Below are 8,467 nucleotides of genomic sequence, written 5' to 3'. Positions count from 1 at the left end.
TCAAGTCTGTCGGGGCAAAGGCGGAACTTTCCGTACCTCCCAGCTGTGGGCAGCCTCCTAATGAGACTAACTGAAGAGCACCGAGAAAGCCTAGAAGGGCGGCTCAAAGGGCAGGGGCAGCAGCAGCAGTAGCAGCTTTTGGTTTCTGTGCTCACCAAGTCCCATCTAATCAGGAGAACCCCTTTACAGACCCTCCCCCAAGGGTCATCGAGCCTCCAATGGAAGATGCACACCAGCGGGAAGGAAAGTGGCTGCTCCCTCACAGGCAGCTCATTCCATCTTGGACCTTTCCCCTCCAATTGCTTGGAATGGTCCCAGCCGACCTGGGCCTTGGTCCCAACTGGGATGGCCATGTGATGCTCCCCTTCCTTTCCCCCCTCCAACACTATCTTGAATCAATCTGCTGCCTTTTTTTCATGCCATGGAAGGTTTCTAGAGACAAAACTTTCCTCTTCCAAAGCACCTTTATGCTGCGAGAAGGAAAGAGGGACCCTCAGGACAGATGAAGGAGGCCAGCATGCTCTTGCCTGAGGGTCTGGAAGGACCCCTCCTACATGGAGAAGCAGTGGGGTTTGGGATTATTCCTCCTAAAGAGAGCCCCAGAATTTTGCTTTGAAAGGGTCTTAGGTCCTAGCATAAAGTAAGCAACACCCGGCTAGGCTGAGTCCATGGTGATGATTGCCACTCAAATCCTTGTTCTCTCTGCCAAAGGACCGTATCTTGGGCCAGGAAGGCAATTGTTGGACCAAAGGGATGATGACAGCAGCACAGGGCCTATAGCATGGAGGCTCCCAGGCCCTGGCTTAGAGGGCTAGCCCCTGTGCAGCCAGCAGGGACCCTTCAGTAGAAGCTAATGGGGGTCCCTCTCAAACATCGTGTCATAGCCCAGAACAAGGCTGTCCTAAAACCTGTCTCATGAGGAAATGGCCAGGACTTTGGCAGCCTTTGGGACATAGGAATCTCTCCTTAGTGGATGGTACCTTAGAGAGCATTTAGCCTAATCCTCTCTCTTTACAGACAAGGAAACTGAGGCCCAAGGAGGCTTAAATAACTGGTCAAGGTCACAGGACTTGATGCCACAATCTCTAACGATAAATCCTCCAGATTTTCCTCTGTATCATACTGCCTCCTGTGCAATGGCAGACCCCTTAGGAAACTGACTGGGCAAAGTTCATCTGATGATCCTGTATGACGTTTCACAAGATCACCTTTGTCTGGTCCTCAACACTCTTTCTTGGATTGTAGGAAGCCATTCTCTTTCAAGGACTGAGGTCTAGGAGGACATCAAGAGGTCTAGCACTGGGCATACTTGGTCTCAATGTCCAACATCAAAACCTGGATCAAACCCATGAGTTCTAGTGGCCAAAGAAAGGGCTTGGCATCCAAGAGTTTCCCTCAAGAGAAGAGGATTGGTGTGGCCAGAACATCCAGGTAGCTGCCTGTCTTTGGAGAGAAGGTGGCTAACAAAAAGTTTCTGGGCAAAAGTCTTTGTGGCTCCCACCCCAGCTTATCTCAAATTCATTCATGAGGAACAGGTGACAAAAAATAGTCTCCCTTCACAGTGAGTTCTCATTAGCTCATGTTCCAGGAGACTTTTGGTCTTCAAAGGCCATATCCACCATCCCTAGGGAATGGGGCTTGTATCAAAAAGATTTATATGGTAGCCAAGAATGGGAAACAAAGTGGGTGTTCAGTTAAGGGAATGGCTGAATGGATTATGGTATAGGAATAAAATGGAATATTATTATAAATGATGATTATGGAAAATTTAAGGAAACTGGAAAGACTTGGATAAATTGATGAAGAGTGAAGTCAGTATGCACTTCATGAATATTGATGAATTGAGTCTTTGCTTGGCTGATTAAAGGGCCACTTCAGAGGTGACCGACAAATTACGGCTTCAGAGGACCCATGGTGAAGCATCTAACGGACCCAAAGTGTGCGATGCGGTAGATGTTCTCAGATCCAACCAACATGTAGATATGTTGGGCTTCTCAGAACTTGTTACAAGGTCCAACACCAAGAAAAAAACAGCATCAGTGAAACAAAAAAATGCAAAAGGAAACAAAAGGAAGATCAGAAGGGGACACAAACAGCAAGTTTGCTAACTAACACCTTTTAACTTTTATAGACACTTTAAAAATAAATTGTATGAAAATGCATTCATGATTTCATATATAAAAATTGAATTCCTTACAAATTCAGAACAAAAGAGGGCATATACACACACATCCTGATCTAGGACAACCAAAGAAGTGTGATCTCGAGTTGAATTGCATGGCGCACCAGTCACTGACTCCAACATTCCAATAGACCAGTGACCTCATCCATGGGGATGTTACTTCTGATGCTCACAAATCTCACACAGGAGAGAAAGAACCATCTCATGGTATATTGTTAAGCTCAGCGAATAAGTCATAGACAGGAGCTTTGGAGAGGAACCTAGGTCAAATTAAAAACCAGAAGGAAGAATCGAAATGTAAAAGCAGAGAGGCTGGACTTTTGAGGAAAGATGGTAGCCACCATGAGGCAAGACAGACCATCTACCCCAGAATAGGGCCCAGATCCCTCTCATCTTTGATCCGGGCACAATCCAGGATTCATGTCAGGGGAACGGGTGGCCCCAGACTAGTTAAACAAAGGGTTTCCTACCTGCCACTTTCTTCCTCTTCTGCTGCTCTAAGGTACCCAACAGACAGCAGCAGATGGGGCCACATTGGAGCATGATTGAGAATGAAAAGAGAGATACCCTGCTTGGCCACTGTCCCAGTGTGAGGGAAAAAGGAATTCCTGTAAAATTTGTCTTCTCCTTTGCAGTGCTTGTACTGGAGGTGTGGGGATGGGGGAGAGGAGTCTCAAATAGGCAAATGCATATGAAACCCCTGTACTGTGAAATTGATAATGCCTAGCTGTAGGAAACCTCAGAAAGTCAGACTTTTTAGGTTCCTTTATGGTGAAAGCTCCAGCCTGCCATGCGGTAGATTGAGAAGTGGACCAGAATTGGTATCAGTATCTGACCTCTGATACTTACTAGCTGTATGATCCTGAGTAAGTCAGTAAAGCTCTGCCTCAGCCTCTTCATTTGGAACAAGAGCCAACAATACCCATAGGATCTAATTCATGGGGTTGTTGCGAGGAGCAAATGAAATCATATAATAATAACAGTAGCCAGCACCTGGACAGTGTTTTAAGGTTGGCCAAATCCCTCAGGAATATTGTTTCATTTCAGCCACACAACAGTTCTTGAAGGTAGGTACTATCACTATCTCCATCTTACAGACAAGGAGACTGAGGCAAACAAGGTTAAGTGACTTGCCCAAGGTCATAGCTATTAAGTATCTGAGGCTGGATTTGAACTCCAGACTTCCAGATTCTACTGAACCCTATAGCTGCTGTGTACAGTGTCAAGCACTATGTAAATTGTGTTTAAATATACACATAATATGTAAGATAATTATACAACTATAAGAGGCAAGATGGAGCCACTGGAGTTTCTTAAGCAGAAGAGTGACATGGAGATGAATAAAAATTCTTTTAGAAGCCAAAACTGATTAACTTGCTTATTTCACATGGAGTAAGCTAGCCGAGATCAAACTAGAAGGCATTTGAATGTTTTTGAAGTTCACAATTGGATCAACTCTAGAAATCAGCAAGGATTTTTAGGGATGGGAGAATTTTTTCCTTTTCTTTTCTTCTTCCAGAATTCTTTATCACACTTCATCTTTCATTTAAAGGGGAGGAAAAGGCCTTGGCTTTGTATCCTCTTTAAGCCATCATATATTGGAAATGATTGTGGAACTTCTGAACGCTTTTTTCTAGCTTAAAGTCTGCTGTTCAAACAGAAACTAAAGAAACCCCCACCCAGGTCTTCCTAATGGTTCGTTAGGTTAAATTTCCATACAGCCATAACATTTTTGTGGGTTTGATGTTCTGGATTCTGGTTTTAACTCCCTTTTAAATCTTCCGTTTGGGGAGGAAGGAGAAAGAAAGAAATTTCAGGGTCTACATGCCTTCTGGGGAAGCTGAGAAGATTCCTGGATTAGCTGCCCTCTTAATTTGAAATACAGCTGGATTCAGATCAGAGGCTCCCCCAATTGTGTTACAACCTGCTCCCGTAATTGTTACCATAAAGCCTTTGTAGGAAGAGGTGAACAGAACACTTTGGACTGTTTGATTAAAGAAAACATATAAATATGTGGCCTTCCCCCACCTGCAAATATATCTTAGAAATAGTCCCTCTTCTAGAGCAAGGTACTCTGTCAAAGGTTGAGACCAAGTCGATCTATTCCCAACCCTTCTCTGTATGTTTCATTCAAACCCATATTTATGTGAGCTCTAGGAATACATTTAAATTTTGTTTTGTTTATTAAAAAACAAACTTCTCCGATATGTAAAAGTCATTTAGTGCCAATATCAGATATTTCTATTGATATGTCAAACACTGATATTAAACGCTAAGATCTCTATTAAATATATAGAAGGTGGCGTCACTTGGTAGATAGAATGATGCTCCTGGAATCAGGAAAATCCAAATTCAAAGCCTGTTTCAGGAACTTACTGGTGGTGTGAACTCTGGGCAAACCAAGTCAGCCTCAGTTTACCCATCTGTAAAATGGAGATAATCATTGCACCTTTCTCAAAGTGCTTTTAAGATGACTAAATGAAATAATCTCTGTAAGTGCCTTGCAAACCTTAGGCACAATATAAATGCTAGCCGCCATTGTCATATTATACAGCAGTGGTGGTTGTTGTGAAGTCGTTTCAGTCGTGTCTAATTCTTTGGGATCCCATCTGAGGTTTTCTTGGCAAAGAAGCTGGAGTGGGTGGCCATTTCCTTCTCTACCTCAGTTTACAGATAGGGAAACTGAGGCAAGTAGGGTTAAGTGGCTTGCCCAGGGTCACACAGCTAATAAGTGTCTGAGGCTGGATTTGAACTCAGGAAGTTGACTCTTCCTGACTCCAGGCCCACTGCTCTGTGCACTATGGCGCCACCTAGTGGCCCCTGTTGCATAGAGGTAAAATGGCATTATAGCTAGTGTTAGGTACAGAGTGAGGAAGTCTAGGGTTCAATTTTATTTCTGATATTTCCTGACTGTGTGATCATGGAAAAGTCCATTAACCCCTACACGCCTCAAGCTATGCCCTCAGGCTTTTTTACTGTCGTAGCTGGTTGCAATCTGCATTGGTAGAGGAAATGTCCACAATGGGAGTACATGTGTTTGTGTATTAAATACAGGACTCTGACCCTATTTATTAAATAAAAAGTGATAATTGTAGGATACAGTGTGTCCTGTCTATAGCAGTTCCCAAGTCTTTAAACATGGCCAAGGTTCCCAAAGGACAGTTTCAGCCATCCCCACACCACCAGCCTCCTCAAATATCCCCATGAGATGATTTCTACTGTGATAACCATATGAAAGATTCTTCTGAGTCACCGAGAGAAATGCAAATCAAAAATTTTCTGAAGTTTCACCTTCTACCCAGGAAATGAGCAAAGATGACCAAGGATAGAAATAGTCTATGTTGGAAGGGCTGTGGAAAGACAGGTGTGCTAACCCATTACTGATGGAGCTAAGAGGCTTTCCAACTGTTCTGGATAAAAATTGCAGAGAGGAAAAATGCAACTAAATGTTTAGAACTAGAGATCCCACCATGAAGATCCCTCCACAACCTTCCACAAAGGTTAAAGACAGAAACGAGTCCTATATACCCCAAATATGTACAGTCACACTTTTTGTGGTTGCAAAGACCTAGAAACAAAGAAGATGTGCATTGATTAAGAAATTCTAAGCAAAATATAGCATATAAATATAATGGAGCATCACTGTGCCTTAAGAAAAAAAGAATGTGAAAAATTCAGAAAACAACGGAAAAGCATGAAGCAATGCAAATAAATGTATGCAGAACCAGGAAAACAATATGCATAATAACTAATGTAAAGAATTAAAAGAAGGAAATTGAAAATTGTGCGATTATAATGACCGAGGCTAGCCTCATTAAGGAACTGAAAAAACGTATGTCCCTCCTTCTTTGCAGAGATCTGGACCCATGGTTTGGAATATTGTACACGCTGTCACACTCAGCTGACGTCTCCACTGATGAACTTTTTTTTCCTCTTTTTAAAATTCTTTATTACCTAAGTTGCTCAGTAGGGGATGGATAGGGATGTGTCTGAAAATGAAAGTTTTATGAAAGATATGTCTGGAAAATTTTAAAATAGCAATAAAAAATTTAAAAAATACTATAAAATGATTTCAACATCAATACACAGGTGTATTGATAAGAAATATTTATTCCTTAAGATGATACCCCTCCATTTATCATAGGGATAAACTTTGGGATCTTGCAGGCTACGTCAAAGCAGTACAAACCCTAGCAGGCCCTACCTTGTGGAAATAAAAATCCAGGCCCAGAGACAGACTGTTCATCCAGCAAAGTTTCCCAGAAGCATTTTTTTTTCTTACCAGATTGGCAATTCACATTTTGGCCACAGAAATTCTCAGAGTCTGTATGCTCCACTATAAGCTTTGTGTTCTAATATATAGAACGCTTAAAGGCCAGAAGACTCAGAAGCAAATTCTTCCTATACGTGACAAGAAGAAATTCCCTTTGCTTCTTTGCGACTCAGTTTCTCCATCATTAAAGTGGAGCGAATTATACCACCTACCTCCCGTCCCAAAGGATGTTGCTTGGCCCACAGTGCTCTGCCAAAGTCTGTTGTTATTGTCAAACTATCCAAACATGGCGTTTGGTGGTCAGAGAGGCCACCAAAAAGATCAGCGATAGAACTGACAAGACAAGATTCATGGTAAAAAGTCTAAATAAGCCATTTGTATCCCAAAAATATTAACTGTCTGACTGAAACTCAAACCACACCTACATTTTAATGGAATTCTTTTGGTGAATGAAAAATGTTCAACACGATCTGAATCCAAAATGTATGAGTTTAAGCCTAGGGATTTAAAAATCAATCCCGCGCTGGCCCTCACTCCATTTTCCTTCGGCTCATGATGGAAAGCTGATTCCCAGCACCCTGTCTGAGGCATCTGTCCCTAATTATATTCCATATCCCCCAGCCTTTCAGGTTCTGAACAACCCACTTCTAAAAGCTAACCTTGATTTCACAGGCCTCCAGTTTCCAACACCATCAAACAAGGCCCCTTTTGATGGAGGCCTGACCTCGCCTCAGAGAGGTATGGTTTTAATGAGAGTTTCCCGAGGTGGTAGAGTTTACGTTTGGGTGGTTATCCATTTCAAAGGACACATGAGCTTTTTTCCTGCATCTTTGTTTACAGTCTCTCCCTTCAGTCCATCCAGAAGAAAGAGAACTCCCACCACCAGCACCACTAGTGGCCTTCTTTACCCTGAAATTTCGATGTCCTTAAAATACTTTCCAGGGCCTCCACGCCATGCTCCTGCCCCTGTCTGAGCCACACCTGCTTGGAGTTAAACATGCAGGTGAACTCTCTGGGTCGTTCCCTGCCTCTGCTAGAGCACTTTTCATTTTATGATGCTCACCGTTTCCTCTTTCCTTCTGCTTCTAAAACTCTAAGGCTTTATAAAACACAAGTATGCTTTAAACAGCCATGACTATATTTAGCCTAGATATATTCAGAGCTGGGTAGGTTTATTTAGTCTTACATATAAGACCACAGGAGGTCATAAATACTGTAGGAGGGCATAGATGGATAGCTGGAAGTGACCTCATGGATCCAATACCCTCTTTTTATGGGTGTGGAAATTGGAATCTACAGAGGGGAGATCATCTGTTCATAGTCACACAACTAGTAAGCAGAAGAGCTGGTTTTGAACCTGGGTCTTCTGACTTCAGGCAGCTAGATGGTGAGGTGGGTAGAGTACTGCCCCTGGCAGGAAGACCTGAGTTCAAATCTGGCCTCAGACACTTACTAGCTATGTGCTCCTGGGCAAGTCACTTAACTCTGCCTCAGTTTCCTCATCTGTAAAATGAACTGGAGAAGTAAATGGTCAACCACTCCAGTATCTTTGCCAAGAAAACCCCAAATGGGGTCACAGAGACTTTGACATGACTGAAACAACCAAACAACAACCACCACATCTGACTCCAGTACCAGTGTTCTCTCCACTGTGCCTACCATTCTCCCTGTACTGAACTAAATAACTGAAACTTAACCCTTTAGGCAATTGCTTTTAATTTATTTTTCATCACTCTTGATAGTAGCCTTCCTCTATTATATCCCTGTAGCAGGGATAGATGAGCAGTCCTGTGCTAACTACATGATTATCAATAAATCTGAGAGACATCTTTCTACGAATATCATCATTCCTTGAAATGATGGCCTGAACTTCCTTCAGGATTGGCTGCTGGGCTCCCAGAGTCACAGGAAGCTCTGTTTCTCGGCTTCTTATTTCCCAGCTTCCAGACTTGGCTTTTAGAGGACCAGGTGGGAGTGAGTGCAGGTGACCATCATGGTTGCTGTCATCTCTC

This window comes from Trichosurus vulpecula, chromosome 5, assembly GCF_011100635.1.
Source record: "Trichosurus vulpecula isolate mTriVul1 chromosome 5, mTriVul1.pri, whole genome shotgun sequence".
In the NCBI taxonomy this organism is placed as follows: domain Eukaryota; kingdom Metazoa; phylum Chordata; class Mammalia; order Diprotodontia; family Phalangeridae; genus Trichosurus; species Trichosurus vulpecula.
Note: the sequence above shows the minus strand (reverse complement) of the source record.